We start from the raw sequence: 16689 nt of genomic DNA, 5'->3' as shown, positions 1-16689 counted from the left end.
AGATGACACGGCTCTCCAAATCAACACAGACTGTGGAAACTTCACACTGGACTTCAAGCATCTTGCAGTGTGTGCCTCTCCATTCTTCCTCCAGACTCTGGGTCCTTGGTTTCCAAATGAGATGCAAAAGTTGCTCTCATCAGAAAAGAGGACTTTGGACCACTGAGCAACAGACCAGTTCTTTTTTTCTTTAGCCCAGGTAAGACGCTTCTGACGTTGTTTGTTGTTCAGGAGCAGCTTGACGAAGAATACGACATTTGAAGCCCATGTCCAGGATCTGTCTGTGTGTGGTGGCTCTTGATGCACTGACTCCAGCCTCAGTCCACTCCTTGTGAAAGTCCCCAACACTTTTGAATGGCCTTTTCCTGACAATCCTCTCCAGGCTGCGGTCATCCCTGCTGCTTGTGCACCTTTTTCTTCCACACTTTTCCCTTCCACATAACTTTCTATTAATGTGCTTTGATACAGCACTTTGGGAACATCCAACTTCTTTTGCAATTACCTTTTGAGGCTTTCCCTCCTTATGGAGGGTGTCAATGATGGTTTTCTGCACAACTGTCAGGTCAGCAGTCTTTCCCATGATCGTGATTCCTACTGAACCAGACTGAGAGACCATTTAAAGGCTCAGGAACCCTTTGCAGGTGTTATGGCTTAATTAGCTGATTAGAGTGGGACACTTTGAGCCTAGAATATTGAACCTTTTCACAATATTCTAATTTTCTGAGATTGTGAATTTGGGGTTTTCATGAGCTGTAAGCCATAATCATCAAAATTATGACAAATCAAGGCTTGAACTATCTCGCTTTGCATGTAATGAGTCTATCTCATATATTAGTTTCACCTTTTAAATTGCATTACTGAAATAAATGAACTTTTGCACGATATTCTAATTTTTTGAGTTTCACCTACAAGGAGTTCATATTAAGAAACAGTGTAAGTATCTATTGGAGCAAAAGAAATTAGGAATACTATATAGAACACTTGCCAGTCAAAGTAAAAGAGGGGTAGCATTATATATTAAAAAAACAATTCAATCCAAACAGATTTTTGAAGATGAAGGAAGGATATTACTGGTTGAAATAACTATGAATCAAAAAAAAAAACCATTGTTAGTGGCAATATATGTTCCAAACAATAATCCAGAAGAATATTATGGGAAATTACATTAAAAAATAATAGAATATGAATATGAAGAGATATGTATATTAGGGGATTTCAATGCAATAATAGACAATGAGTTGGACTATAAACCTACAAAATTAAATAAGGAGATAAGAAAAAGCCAAAAGCTTTTTCCACAATGATAGATGAATTAAGAAGGGCCTGGTGGCTCAGCAGACTAAAAGCATTGTGATTAACACCAGCTGTCTGCAATTACTGTAAGTTCGAATCTCACCAGGCTCAAGGTTGACTCAGCCTTCCATCTGTTGTGGCCCCGCCCTCTGAGCCTATCCCATCGGAGGAAGAAAGCTCCGAGCATGAGGAAGAGGAGTCAGCCAGGCCTCCCTCTCCAGGCCCCTCCCCTCTGGCACTGTCTCAGGTGCCGGCCGAGGGAGAGGAGATTAGCAGGGAGACAGGTGTCTCGGATGAGAGTGAAGGAGAGACATCATTCCTGGACGCACGCCTCCGAAGGCGTGATAAACGATTGCAGCAGCTCAGGAGGCGTGCTAGGGATTAGAACTGAGTCATTGGACCACACCCCAGAGACTATATAATAGAGGGTGGTGGCCAGTGATCCCTGTGACGAACAAAAATAAACCTTGGATAGTCACTAGAGCATCGTCCGAAACTGCTGAGAGGAATATTTATTTTTGTTGGACTCTTGTATGCTGAGTATATTATCTTTCTGTTTTCTGTGGAAATAAAAGCACTTGGCAGACGGTGTGTATATCGCTGCCAAGTTGGAGATAAAGACCTGGGTGTGTGCCAAGTGCTTCCTTAACCCTCGGCTGGCTGTGTTTGTGTGTGTGTGTGGACGGGGACAGTTTGTGGGGGCAATAAGCTGACTTTGTAAATATAGAAAAGTATGAAGGCTATTGCTTAACGCATTGTAAGCCGCCCTGAGTCTCCGGAGAAGGGCGGCATATAAATCAAATTAAACAAAAGTCTACAAGATGCTTGGAGGCGAAGCCATCCAAAAGAAAAGCAGTACACATTTTACTCAAATAGACATCTATCGTGGTCAAGAATATTTATTTATTTATTATTTATTTATTAATCAAATTTCTATACCGCCCTACTCCCGGAGGACTCAGGGCGGTGAATAGCCAAGATAAAATACAGATAATACAAATATTAAAAATCCCTTAAAATTATTAAATATTTTGGCCGAAACACAGATTAAAACACCCAATTTATAAAATCAAACGAATTAAAAATTTAAAAGAGGAGAGTTAGGCCAGGCCAGCCTGCTAAAATAAAAAAGTTTTGAGAGCACGACGAAACGTGCGCAGGTCCGGGATCCTCCATATCTCTGGGGGGAGCTCGTTCCAGATGGTAGGTGCCCCCACAGAGAAGGCTCTCCCCCTGGGGGCCGCCAGTCGACACTGTTTGGCCGACGGCACCCTGAGAAGCCCCTCTCTATGGGAGCGTACTGGTCGGTGAGAGGCTATTGGTAGCAGAAGGCGGTCTGGTAAATACCCCGGTCCGATGCCATGGAGCGCTCTAAAGGTGGTAACCAAAACCTTGAAGCGCACCCGGAAGACCACCGGGAGCCAGTGCAGCTCGCGCAGGAGGGGGGTCACATGGGAGCGCCACGTCGCTCCCATAACCACCCGCACGGCCGCATTCTGGAGCAGCTGGAGCCTCCGGGTGCTCCTCAAGGGGAGCCCCATGTAGAGAGCATTGCAGTAGTCCAGGCGGGAAGTAACGAGAGCATGAGTGACCGTATTTAACGAGTCCCGATCCAGAAAGGGACGCAACTGGCGAATCAGGCGGACCTGAGAAAAAGTCCCCCTAGCCACGGCCGTCATGTGCTCTTCCAAAGACAGCCGTGAGTCCAGGAGGACACCCAAGTTGCGAACCCTCTCCGTGGGGGCCAATGACTCGCCCCCAATAGTCAGTGATGGCACCAACTGACTATATCGGGATGTCGGAAACCACAGCCACTCGGTCTTGGATGGGTTGAGCCTGAGTCTGTTTCTCCCCATCCAGATCCGCACGGCCTCCAGGCACCGGGACATCACTTCAAGGGCATCATTGGGGTGGTCCGGGGTAGAGATGTACAGCTGAGTGTCGTCAGCGTACTGATGGTACTTCACCCCGAAACCACGGATGATCTCACCCAGCGGCTTCACATAAACGTTGAACAGAAGGGGCGAGAGGACCGACCCTTGTGGCACCCCACATACAAGGGGCCTCGGGGTCGACCTCTGCCCCCCTGTCAACACGGACTGCGACCGGTCAGAGAGAAAGGAGGAGAACCACCGTAGGACGGTGCCCCCCACCCCTAACTCCTCTAGCCGGTGCAGCATGATACCATGGTCGATGGTATCAAAAGCCGCTGAGAGGTCTAATAGGACTAGGACAGAGGAACAACCCCTGTCCCGAGCCCTCCAGAGATCATCAACCAACGCGACCAATGCCGTTTCCGTGCTGTACCCAGGCCTGAAGCCCGACTAGAACGGATTCAGATACGACGATTCATCCAGGTACTGGGGGAGCTGTCACGCTACCACACTCTCAACAACCTTCGCAACGAAGCGAAGGTTGGAGACTGGACGATAATTTGCCAACACTGCCGGGTCCAGGGAAGGCTTTTTGAGGAGAGGCCTCACCACCGCCTCTTTCAAGGCGGCAGGGAAGACACCCTCACTCAAAGAAGCATTTATAATCCCCTGGAGCCAGCCTTGTGTAACCTCCCGAGAGGCCAGCACCAACCAGGAGGGACACGGGTCCAGTAAACATGTGGCTGCTCTCAGTCTGCCCAGTATCCTGTCCACGTCTTCGGGCGTCACAGAATCAAACTCTTCCCAGATAATACTCACAAGACCTGCCTCTGTCCTCCCCCCTGAATCTACCCAGTCAGAGTCCAGGTGTTCCCGAATCTGAGTGATTTTGTCATACAGATACTGTACAAAATCCTTGGCTCTACCCTCCAAGGGGTCGTCCCGCGCTTCCTGGTGGAGCAGGGAGCGGGTCACCCTAAACAGGGCGGCCGGGCGATTATCTGATGATGCAATAACAGCGGCAAAATAGTTATACTTTGCCGCTTTTATCGCCACCAGGTACGTCTTAATATGAGACCTTAGCAGTGTTCGGTCAGATTCAGAATGACTGGCCCTCCAACCACTCTCCAGGCGTCTTTTCTGGCGCTTCATCTCCCTCAGCTCCTCGGTGAACCAAGGAGCCAGGCGAGATCGGCGCCGGGTCAGAGGCCGCAAAGGCACGACCCGATCCAAAGCTCCAGCGGCCGCCCTATCCCAGGCGGCCACCAGCTCCTCAGTCGAGCCGTGTGCCAGAGCCTCAGGAAATGGCCCAAGCTCCGTCTGGAACCTATCTGGATCCATCAGGCTCCTGGGGCGGTACCACCTCAATGGTTCCGCCTCCCTGCGGCAGGGTGCGGCGGTTTGAAGGTCAAAGCGAAGGAGGGAGTGATCCGACCATGACAAGGACTCGATTACTACATCCCCTATCTCAAGATCACTCAACCACTGACCAGAGACAAAAACCAGGTCTAGCGTGTTTCCCCCCGTGTGAGTAGGGCCATGAACTAACTGGGTCAGGTCCATGGCTGTCATGGAAGCCATGAACTCCCGAGCCACCTCAGACGCCTCACCGACGGATGGCAGGTTAAAATCCCCCATGACCATAAGCCTGGGGGTGTCAACCGCCACCGCGGCTATAACGTTGAGCAGCTCGGGCAGGGCTGCCGTCACGTGGCAGGGAGCCAGGTACGTAACCAGCACGCCCATCTGCACCCCATGACCCCACTTCACAAGGAGGGACTCACATCCAGCCGTCTGAGGAACAGTGGCCTCCCTCGGACCAAGACCTTCTCTAATGACAACCGCCACCCCCTGCCCCTCCCCTGTGTCCTTGGCTGATGGAATGCGCGGAAACCGGGTGGGCACATCTCAACGAGGGGGATCCCCCCTTCCTGGCCCAGCCAGGTCTCCGTAATACCCGCCAGGCCCGCTCCCCCCTCCTGAACAAGATCACAAATTAGGGGGGCTTTATTTACCATGGACCGGGCGTTGCACAGCATCAGCCGAAGGCTCAGGGCCTGAGGGTCTGTGCAACCTGGGGAACGAGAGGAGCATTGGAGGCCGGAGCGCGCCACCGCTTGGAGCCAGTGGGCACGCGCTCCCACAACCTGATGTGGCCCCCTGCTCCCGCCATATCTGCCCCTCCCACCCACAGTACTGATGTAATGTCCATCCACAACACAAGCTCTGACCCCCTCCTTGACCCCGGTTCCCGCACCGCTTGTGCTGCGCTCTTCAGCCGGCTCTGGCCTCCTCCCCGACAGGTTCTCCCCCAAGCCCACAGAGCCCACCCCCCTCCCAGAAACTTTTAAAACCTTATCTAAAAATTTCCCCAAAAAAACCCACAACCCCCTCCTCGCTGCATGCCACCTCTCGGGATTCCAAAATCCGTCATCAAGGTAGGCCCTCGATAGTGAGGAGGGCCAAACCTGCGAGAGGGGGGAGTCTCGCAGCACAAGCAGGTCAGTAGCCGTAAACATCGCACAAAACAGAGGTGGAGAGTCAACTGGTCAGGGCTTCACCAGATCGTCCAATAATACTGGGTCAAAGTAGATCTTCATATCAGGAGCTGGTTCACTGCCCTCTCAATAGACATGATGTGGATGTCAACAGAATTAATAGCTAAAATACAAGAAATTGATATTGGAATAAATGTATGGGCAGACCACAATCCAATAACAATGACATGGAAAGGGAAAAAAAGAAAAATGAGATGGACACTAAATCAAAAATTACTAAATGAAAAAAATTTCCAACAATATATGGAAAAAGAATTGACTTTTTTTTTAAAGAGAATAAGAAAGAAGATACATCTTTACAAAATGTGTGGAATACCAGTGAAGCATACATTAGAGGATTGGCAATGACATATTTAGGGAAATGAAATAAACAAAATAGACAAATGCATAAGAATTTAGAGGAAGAATATAAGAGATTAGAGATGGAACTACAGAAAAACCCGCACGATAAAAAGATTAAAAATCTGTTGGATTTGAAAAAACATAAGATGAATTTAATGGAAAATGAAGAATTGGCGAATAGAATAAAAGCTACAAAGCAAAAATTTTTTGAAAATGCAAATAAACCAGGATGATGGTTAGCATATAAAATGAAAAAAGAGAAAGAAAAGAAATCAATAAGTCAATTAATAGCTCAAGATAGAAAGTTATGTTATAGAAGTGAGGAAAAGAAGAGGATAATTGAGAAATACTACAATGGACTGTATCAACAAGAAACAGTAGAAGAAGATGAGATAGAACAATATTTGACGAAAACGGAATTGCCTAGAATCCCAGAAAAGTTCCAAAAATTATTAGAAGAAAGAATATCTATGATGGAATTAATGGAGGGAATTAAAAGACAGAAAAATGGGAAGACACCAGGCCCAGATGGATTACCAGCAGAGGTATATAAAACCCTACAAGATGTACTAAGCAATGTGATGCTGCAAGTATTTAATGAACTACTACTTAAAGCTAAAATTCCAGACTCATGGATGGAGGCATATATAACTTTAATACCAAAAGAAGAGGCAGATCTGCAACAGATAAAGAATTATAGACCGATATCTTTATTAAATGCGGATTATAAGATTTTTGCATCAATCATGGCTGAAAGATTTAAAAAATTATTTTTTAAACAAGTTTTATTGGTCCCGTCCCCCCCCCCCCCCCACATTTCCCCACATCTTTTTTGAACAGAGTATTGGCCGTTTCTTGTCTTATACAATTAATTAAATTCAAATATATTTTACTCAATTACAATTCTTGCCAAAATCTTTCCCCCCCTTTTTTTTTATCATATCTCACTATTTCTATGCTTACTTACATACACAATACCTTCATTTGCCCTTAAATTCTAATTTTACTATTTATTCATATTTATTCCCTTTTATTCTTTAACAATTCATTCTTTATCTTAATATATTTGTGTTTGTTCGGGGTTGCCTTTCTTCCATTTTATCTTTTTTATTATACAGCAATATTTCTCCTCAAACCTACCACCTCTCTCTTTTTTTCCCTTCTTACTTTCTCTTCCCCTCCTCTTCTCTTATCTACTTCCCCTCCCCTTCTCCTTCTCCTCCTCTCTTCCCCCTTATCTTCCCCTCTCTCCTACTCTAATTTCCCTTCCCTTCCTTTTTCCCTACTCTTCCTTCCCTGTCTCTCCTTCCTCTTCCTTTCCACCTCTGTTCTCCTCCTTCATCTCTCTCTATTGCTGTATTCATCTTCAATTTAATATTTTCCACTATGGAGTCCAGGCAACCCCAATCTTTCATTTATCAAGTATAATTCACAAAATTCCTCTTATCTTTTTAATTATAAACAGTATATTTCATCTTATTCTATTTTTCCCTTTAAATTTTTACCCAATCTTCCAATCCTTTATCTTCTTTACTTTTAACAATACGTATTTTCTTCTTTACTTCTTTCAAGTATAACACTTAAATCATTTTTTAACATTTCAATTTCATTCTGGACCGGGACGCTTTGCGCACGGTCACTCACGCCCTTGTCACCTCCCGGCTGGACTATTGTAATGCTCTCTACATGGGGCTCCCCTTGAAGAGCACTCGGAAGCTCCAGCTGGTCCAGAATGCGGCCGCGCGGGTGTTTATGGGCGCAACCCGTTGTGCCCACGTGACACCCCTCCTGCGCGAGCTGCACTGGCTCCCAGTGGTCTTCCGGGTGCGATTCAAGGTGTTGGTTACCACCTTTAAAGTGCTCCATGGCATAGGACCTGGGTACCTTCAAGACCGACTTCTGCCACCAACAGCCTCCCACCAGCCAGTTCGTTCCCACAGAGAGGGTCTCCTCAGGGTGCCATCGGCCAAGTTATGTCAGCTGGTGACACCCAGGGGGAGGGCCTTCTCTGTGGGAGCCCCTGCTCTGTGTAAGATCTCCGACCTCCGTGTATTTCGCTGTGCCCTCAAGACCCTGCTGTTCCGCCAGGCCGGGCTATCAATGTAATGATTTTTAAATTGGGTGTTTTAAATTTTTGGGGTTTTAAATCTGAGCTGAAATTATTTAATAATTTTAATTATTTTTAACTGATGTTTGTCTTTGTGCTTTTAATAGGCTGTACACCGCCCTGAGTCCTTCGGGAGAAGGGTGGTATAGAAATAAAATTATTTATTTATTTATTTATTCATTCAATTTTACATTCAATTTCAATTTTTTTTGTTTTGTTTTTTTGCTTTAATTTCTATGCCGCCCTTCTCCAGAGGCTCAGGGCGGTTTACAATGCGTTAAGCAATAGCCTTCATACTTTTGTATATTTATACAAAGTCAGCTTATTGCCCCCACAAACTGGGTCCTCATTTCACCTACCTTTGAAAGGATGGAAGGCTGAGTCAACCTTGAGCCTGGTGAGATTTGAACTTGCAGTAATTGCAAGCAGCAGATGTTAATAACAGTGCTTTAATCCACTGTACTACAGGCTCTTTACTATTCCATCATAATTTCAATTAATGCTTATGTTACTTATTGAATTACTGAAATAAATGAACTTTTGCACGATATTCTAATTTTTCAAGTTTCACCTGTAGACTGTTGTCCGAAGAATTGATATAGTAGCTAAATAAAGGTTCATCCCCCCCACCCACCCATCTCAATTGGCTATCTCAGGAATCTGGAGACTAAAGCATTGGGAGAATGTCCTGCAGTAGTTGAGAGAAAAACACCTAACTTGATTGAGAGAGTCAGTTATTAGCAAGAGGGCTGAAGAAGGTCCAAGAGAGGGGAGACCACCAATTGACAGAGGAGGAAGTACTGTGTGTCGCTGGTGGTGAAGTTCCCCTCCTATGGTCATTTGTCCTACCTGTTGACTTAACTGGACCTTTAAGAATATCCTCTCAGGTAATAGAGGACATTCTTCATGATTGGTGACTAATTTGTTCAGTGCAAATTTATTTATTTGTTCAACTTGTTTTCTGCATTTGAAAAAAAAGTTTGTAATTTAGTGTACCATTGCAAGTGTTAATTTTATAATATATTCCATTAACCTGGTCCAAATTTTATGACCAAGAAACAGCCTAGCAGATTTAAGAATATGCCTGCTAGTAAATATGGAGGAGCAAACAAGCATTAATTTCTACTAGACTAAAATTCAAAGTAGGACTCTATATACAGTTGGAGTTCAATGGTACATCTGCCCAGTTTTCAGTTCTGAAAAGTTAAACAATGGCAACTATAAAAATGCAAGAAATGGAAGATAAGTTATTTAGTTTTTTAGTTTATATTTAAAATAAAATTTAAAAATGATGTTCTTTATTAATATAGCAATATCAAGTTGCAGAAGCTTTCTTTGCAGAAGCGCTGATAAGCTAATGTAGGACTATTAAGAATTAGAAACACAATCCAGTTAATTGGATTGTATGTAATCATACATACATATTGGGGGCGAATCACTGGCCCCCACGGAGAGGGCTCGCAACTTAGGCGTCCTCCTGGACGCACGGCTGTCTTTAGAAGAGCATATGACGGCCGTGGCCAGGGGGGCTTTTTATCAGGTTCGCCTGATACGCCAGTTGCGCCCCTTTCTGGATCGGGACTCCCTACGCACGGTCACTCAAGCACTCGTCACTTCCCACCTGGACTACTGCAATGCTCTCTACATGGGGCTCCCCTTGGGGTGCACCCGGAGGCTGCAGTTGGTCCAGAACACGGCCGCGCGGGGGATTATGGGAGCGACAGGGCGCTCACATATAACACCTCTCCTGCGCGAGCTGCACTGGCTTCCTGTGGTCTTCCCGGTGCGCTTCAAGGTGTTGGTGACCACCTTTAAAGCGCTCCATGGCTTAGGGCCGGGGTATTTGCGAGACCGCCTTCTGCCGCCGATAGCCTCCCACCGACCAGTTCGTTCACACAGAGAGGGCCTCCTCAGGGTGCCGTTGGCCAGGCAGTGCCGGCTGGCGACCCCCAGGGGGAGAACCTTCTCTGTGGCAGCGCCTGCCCTCTGGAATGACCTGCCCCCTGAGATACGCACAATATCAGACCTCCGGACTTTTCGTCGGGCCCTGAAGACACACTTGTTCCATCTAGCTGGGCTGGCTTGATCCCATCCTCTTAGTTTTTAATCGAATTTCGGTTTTAATTGGGTTGTTTTAAATTCGGGCCAATATTATTTAATTGTTTTTTAAAATGTTTTTAAATTTTATATGCTATGTTTTATCCTGGCTGTACACCGCCCTGAGTCCCGCAGGAGAAGGGCGGTATAGAAATAAAATAAAATAAAATAAAATAAAATAAAATAAAATAAAATAAAATAAATAAATAAATAAATAAATAAATAAATAAATAAATAAATATTACTTAAGTTTAATGTGAAAAGGATGTTCCTTTATCTCTTCTGCATTTAATTTGTATTTATGTACTTTAAATTAGGTTTTGAGGTAGAAAATAGTTTTCATGCTATCATTAAGCAAATCGAGCTTCCTCTATTGGCTTTGCTTGTTGGAAGCTGGCTAGGAAATGTTGTAAATACATGCTAGTTGTCCCATGACCATGAGGATGCTGTGATGGTTGTAAGTGTGAGGACTATAAGTCACTTTTTTCAGTACCTTTGTAACTTTGAATGATCACTAAACAAATGTTTGTAAGGCAAGGACTACCTTTATGGTCTGAGCACTCTCTGTATTTAGAGTAAAGAAATGATAGGGTAAACAGTTTGGGGTTCATTTAAAACAGCCATCCCCAACATGATACCCTTCAGATGGGCTGTGAATGCAGATTCCAAAATTCCAAGCCTGTGTTTAGAAACTTTGAGAGTTGCAGTTCTAGCTATGCTGAATGATTAGGATATGAGAAAGCTGATTTAGCAGGTGATTTTTTTTAAAAAAAACATGTTGATTATCCCATCAGCATTTAGCAGGTTTTGTTATGGTATTGGACTGTATCATATTTACAAAAATCTCAAAGAAATCAGTATACAATTTAGTCATCACTAGCAGAAATCCTGTTGGCTTCAGTGGGTTAAATCTAAATATAACTAAATCTGTATACAATCCTTTGTATTCATAGGAATGTTAATTAGGAAACAAGAGTATTGAAATAATAGTTCAGCATCTTGTAAACTTACAGTAGTAACTGCTGATGCAGACAGTACTTGTGACTGCTTCTTTAACCTAGGTTATTTATTTAATTTAGAGATGATATGAACCACAAAGTTATCAGATGAAAACAAAGGTACATTTCACAGTGCATGCTAGCAGAATTTAGGCAATTGTATTTTAATTATTGAACAAAAGGATGGGTGACAAAATGACTGACATAGAGAATTAATAGTCAAGTTAATTATGTTGTATCATAGGGTGCCAACCAAAATCAATCCTCTATTTCTGACTCATTTTGGAGAATAAAAGGTTCCTTCTTTATCTGAAGGAGATGAATAGTTATATTCAGTGGTGGGATTCAATTTTTTTAACAACCGGTTCTGTGGGTGTGGCTTATTTGGGGGCATGGCTTGGTGATCATGTGAGTGGGTAGGTGTGGCTTGGTGGTCATGTGACCAGGTGGGCGTGTCTAGATGGTCATGTGATCAGGTGGGCGTGGCTATGTGCCTAGGGACTACCCAGAGGGCTGAAAAAAATGATTTCTGACAGGTCCTCGCACTTTTGACCGGTCCTCGCACTTAGGACCGGTCATCATTTATGCCTGTTGCAGCATTCTTAACAACTGTGTCACTCATTTCAAAACTGCGGTGCTTCATGTGACTGGGTGGATGTGGCCAGGTGGTCATGTGACTTCGCTTCTTTGCCCTAATGACAGTTTGCTGCAATGGTCGTAAGTGTGAAAAATGGTCATAAGTCACTTTTTTCAGTGCCATTGTAACTGTTGTAAATCAAAGATTACCTGTACAAAAATACAAAAAACTTCTTTGCTTGCAAAAAGCTGCCCTAAATACCAATCATTAGATTAGAAATACCTGCAAACTGGAGTTACAAATCAGGCAGGGTGCCAGAGCACCTTGAGGAATTAAAATAGTTAAAATGCAATGATAACTATCAGCAGCCAACTCTTGCTCATAAAGTGAAACCCTTTAGCAGAGAGGTCATTTAAGCTCTCCAGAATGAAGCAAAGGAGCAAACAGAGTATCTGTTGCTTGTTAAACCAATTACCAGAACAAATAGACACAGGAACTAGTCAGATTTCCGAAGGTGCTTCTTTTCAGGAACAGAGAATAACATTTTTCCTTCCAAACAAAGCTGAATAGGGAAAATTATCTCATCACTAAACACAGGATTAAACATCACCAAGCACAGAATTAAACTTCACCAAAAACCAGTTTTAGACCAAAAGTCAGAAAGGGTATGTAAACTCACATTTGAATGTCAATCTTTCTAGCTAGCCAAGAAGCCTTGCTGAATGTCACTCATCTTGGTTCCTTGTCATTAAAAGTTTCTGCTTTGTTATTCAATTATTTCTTCAAAGTGCTGATCATTGCACCCTGGCTGGAAGAACTCCAACAGGGGAGTATTTCCTCCCAACAGTGGTGTAAAAAGCTTAAAACAACCCTTCCCCTTTAAGAAAGTCAAGCCAAAAAAAAAAACCTCTGAGAAGCTCCGGAACCGGAAGCGACAGTAAGTCTAGGCGTACTGCCAAGAATGTAATAAGGGTTAATGGAGAGGCAGTTTCTGTAAGCAGGGCAATAAAGATTAGGCTAGGAAACAACACCAGAAAGTTGTAATTCCTTACAGGATTAACCCTGTAAAGTGGAAAAAAGCAAAAGGAGATTTCTTCTAACAACCGGTTCTCCGAATTGCTTAACTACTTAACAACCGGTTCTACGGAACTGGTACGAACCGGTAGAATACCACCACTGGTTATATTCTTTACTACTTTATAATTCACTAGCTGATAACCCGGCGTTGCCCAGATATTTATTTATCGCCAGCTCCCCCCTCTCTGTGTGTATCTCTGTCTCTCTTCTCTCTCTCCCCCTCTCTCTCTCCCCCCTCTCTGTATCTCTCTGTGTCTGTCTCTTCCCCTCTCTATCTCCCCTATCTCTCTGTGTGTGTCTCTCTCCCCCCCTCTGTATCTCTCTCTGGGTCTCTGTCTCTCTCCCCATCTATCTGCCCCCTCTTTGTATCTCTCTGTCTCTCTTTCTCTCCCCTCTCTGTATCTCTTTCTGTGTGTGTTTCTCTCCCCGTCTCTGTGTGTGTGTCTCTCTGCCCCCTCTCTGTATCTCTCTCTGTGTGTGTCTCTCCCCCCTGTATCTCTCTCTCTGTCTCTCCCCCTCTCTCTGTATCTCTCTCTCTACCCTCTGTATCTCTCTCTGTCTCTCTGTGTCTGTCAGGTATGCTTCCTTCAATATCCAGGAAAGGAAAACCCAAACTCAATCATTTTTGAAGAGATTAGTACTTTTACTGAATATGAAATGATCGCAACCCAGGTAAAGTTGGAAGTGAGCAAAACACACGAAATAGCATCTACTAAGCTTCTCCCCCCCCCCGGTGTCCATTGATCATCAGCCAATCCAAAGGTCTCCCAAAGGTCAGGTGGCATCACGTCTGGCAGCATCATTCATCAGGAATGTAGGGCAGTTGGTCAGCCGTCCCCTTTGAAGATTCACTTTCGTTTCTTGGGAAGACACGTCCTACAATGGAAAAAAAAACACCTCCTGCATCTTCCCTCCCCTTCGCCCCCATAACTAATCCCTCCCCCGTTTCTTATGGCAGCTGAAGCAGGCAAAGCTGAGGCTGACTTTCGGCCCCTCTTGCAGAAGAGACGTTATTCCTAAATAGAGGAAAGGAAAGAGAGAGAAACAGAATATATACAATAATTAAGGTTTATCTGGGTATTTGGTATAGAATTGCTGTACTTTCTTGGGAGCTCGGACATCCCATTTATTCACCCATTCAGCCTGAGACAAAGGGAAATGTTTCCAGGCAATCAGATATTGGATTTTACCATGGTGTTTTCTAGAGTCCAAAATTTCCTTAACTTCAAAATGTTGCTCCCCCTCTATGAGAATGGGAATTGGAGGGGTGCTTTGGTCAGCCCTTAAGGGAGACGAGTGTTCAGGTTTCAATAAACTAACATGAAATACAGGATGTATACGTCTCAATGCTTTTGGCAATTCCAATTCAACTGTTACTGGATTAATCAGTCTAATCACACGAAATGGTCCCACATACTTAGGCCCTAGCTTTTTTGACTTCTGGGTAGTCTGTAAGTATTTAGTAGATAAATAGACTTTATCCCCCACTTTATAAATGTGAGCTGGGGACCTTTTCTTATCGGCTTGTGCCTTATGAGCCCGGTGTGCCTCATCTAATGCCTTCTGAGTCACTGCCCATGTGCTCTTTAATTGTTCAATCCAATCCATCAAGGAGGGATTCTGGGGGTCATCTTGTGGTAGCTCGGGAATGGGTACGAAATCCTGGCCCGACGCGACCTTAAAAGGAGTGAATCCGGTGCTACTGTGTACGGAATTATTATATGCCACTTCTGCAAATGGCAACAAGTCTACCCAATTGTCTTGCTGGTAATTTACGTAACACCTCAGGTATTCTAGCATCCCATTGGTTCTTTCACAGGCCCCATTTGTCTGAGGGTGGTGACTGGAACTTAGCCCCTGTACGGAGCCTATCAACTTCAAAAACTCTTTCCAGAAGCTGGAAGTAAATTGCACACCCCTGTCAGAAATTATTCTTTTCGGAGATCCATGTAGTCGGTAAATCTGTCGAATAAACAGTTTTGCGAGGGTTTTTGCTGAAGGGATCTTTGAGCAAGGGATGAAATGTACTTGTTTGGAAAACAAATCAGTTACTACCCAAATGACAGTGCAGCCCTCACTCTCTGGTAAGTCCACAATAAAATCCATAGATATTTCCTTCCATGGGGCGTTCGGTCTAGCTACACTTTGCAGTAATCCAGGGGGTTTCCCTGGAGGTCTTTTAGCCGAGGCACATACTGGACAGCTAGCCACATATGCCTCTATGACCTTTTTAAGTGCAGGCCACCAAAATTGTCTCTTAACAAGATGTAGAGTCTTGACAAACGCAAAGTGTCCTGCGGCCTTGGCATCATGAGCATATTTCAATATGGTTGTCCTTAATGTGGTTGGAACATACAATTTGGATCCAACCCAAGCTAGTCCGTCACGAAGTGTGCACTCATTCGAGTGGTTTTTAAACCACTCGTCAGTTTTCAGCGCTTCTCGCAAGTTTTCGAGCAAATTCCCCGAGAGTTCTGGTTCGGTTTTACTCTGCGCTCTGGTAGTGACAGGTGTTGCCAATTGTGTCAAGGGGATCATTGGTTGAACCACTTCCTTCTTGGTGCTATTGTACTGCGGCAATCTGGAAAGTGCGTCCGCCATGAAGTTTTTCCCACCAGGAAGGTAACGTAAAGTGAAATTGAAACGCTTGAAGTGTTGGGCCCAACGAGCCTGTTTTGGTGATCGTTTGCGTGGTGTTTTTAATGCTTCTAGATTCTTACGATCAGTCCACACCTCGAAAGGGTGTTTCGCCCCTTCTAAAAATTGTCTCCATGTTAACAGCGCCCATCTAACTGCAAACGCCTCTTTCTCCCATATGGCCCATCTCCTTTCCGTGTCTGATAGTTTACGGGACGTGTAAGCACAGGGTTGTAATATCCCGTTTTCATTCTTTTGCAAGAGTATTGCTCCTACAGCTACGTCGCTGGCATCAGCTTGTACTACAAAAGGTTGTTCCATGTCGGGGTGTTTGAGCACAGGTTCAGCCGCAAACAGTCGTTTCAATTTTTCGAAAGCAGCTTGACAGTCCATAGTCCATTCTAGTGGTTTCAAGGGTTTGGGTCTTACTTCCCCTTTGGTTTTTAGCAAGTCTGTAATTGGCAGTGCGATTTTCGCGAAAGGGGGGATAAATTGTCTATAAAAGTTAGCAAACCCTAAGAAACTCTGTAACTGTTTACGGGTGCGCGGTGCGGCCCATTCCAGCACTGCCCGGACCTTTTCAGGGTCCATCTCTATTCCCTCATGCGATATACGATATCCAAGATAGTCGATTTTGTCTTGGTGAAATTCACATTTAGAAAGTTTGGCATAGAGTTCAGCTGCTCTGAGTTTCTTCAAGACCGTTCAAACCAATTTTACATGGTCGGCCATGTTGTCAGAATAGATCAGAATGTCATCCAAATAGACCAACACCCCCTTATACAGGTGCTCGTGCAATACTTCGTTGATCAACTGCATGAATACAGCCGGGGCTCCCTGTAGTCCAAAAGGGAGTACTCTAAACTGGAAACATCCTAGTGGGCAATTAAATGCTGTCTTCCATTCATCTCCCTCTTTTATTCTCACTCGGTAGTATGCCTCTCTTAAATCAAGTTTGGTGAAAATTCTTCCCTTCCCTAAATGGCCTAACATGTCCTTCATGAGTGGGAGGGGGTAGACATTTTCTACGCAAATCGCATTCATATTTCTATAATCAACTACTAAACGAAAGGATCCATCTTTCTTTTCGCGGAACATTACTGGCGCCGCCACCTTGGGTTTGGCTCGT

This window comes from Pituophis catenifer, unplaced genomic scaffold (genome assembly GCF_029215685.1).
Source record: "Pituophis catenifer annectens isolate HBS135680 unplaced genomic scaffold, rPitCat1.0.hap2 SCAF_5, whole genome shotgun sequence".
Lineage (NCBI taxonomy): Eukaryota > Metazoa > Chordata > Lepidosauria > Squamata > Colubridae > Pituophis > Pituophis catenifer.
The sequence above is the reverse complement of the archived record's forward strand: the minus strand, read 5'-3'. Positions refer to the sequence as shown.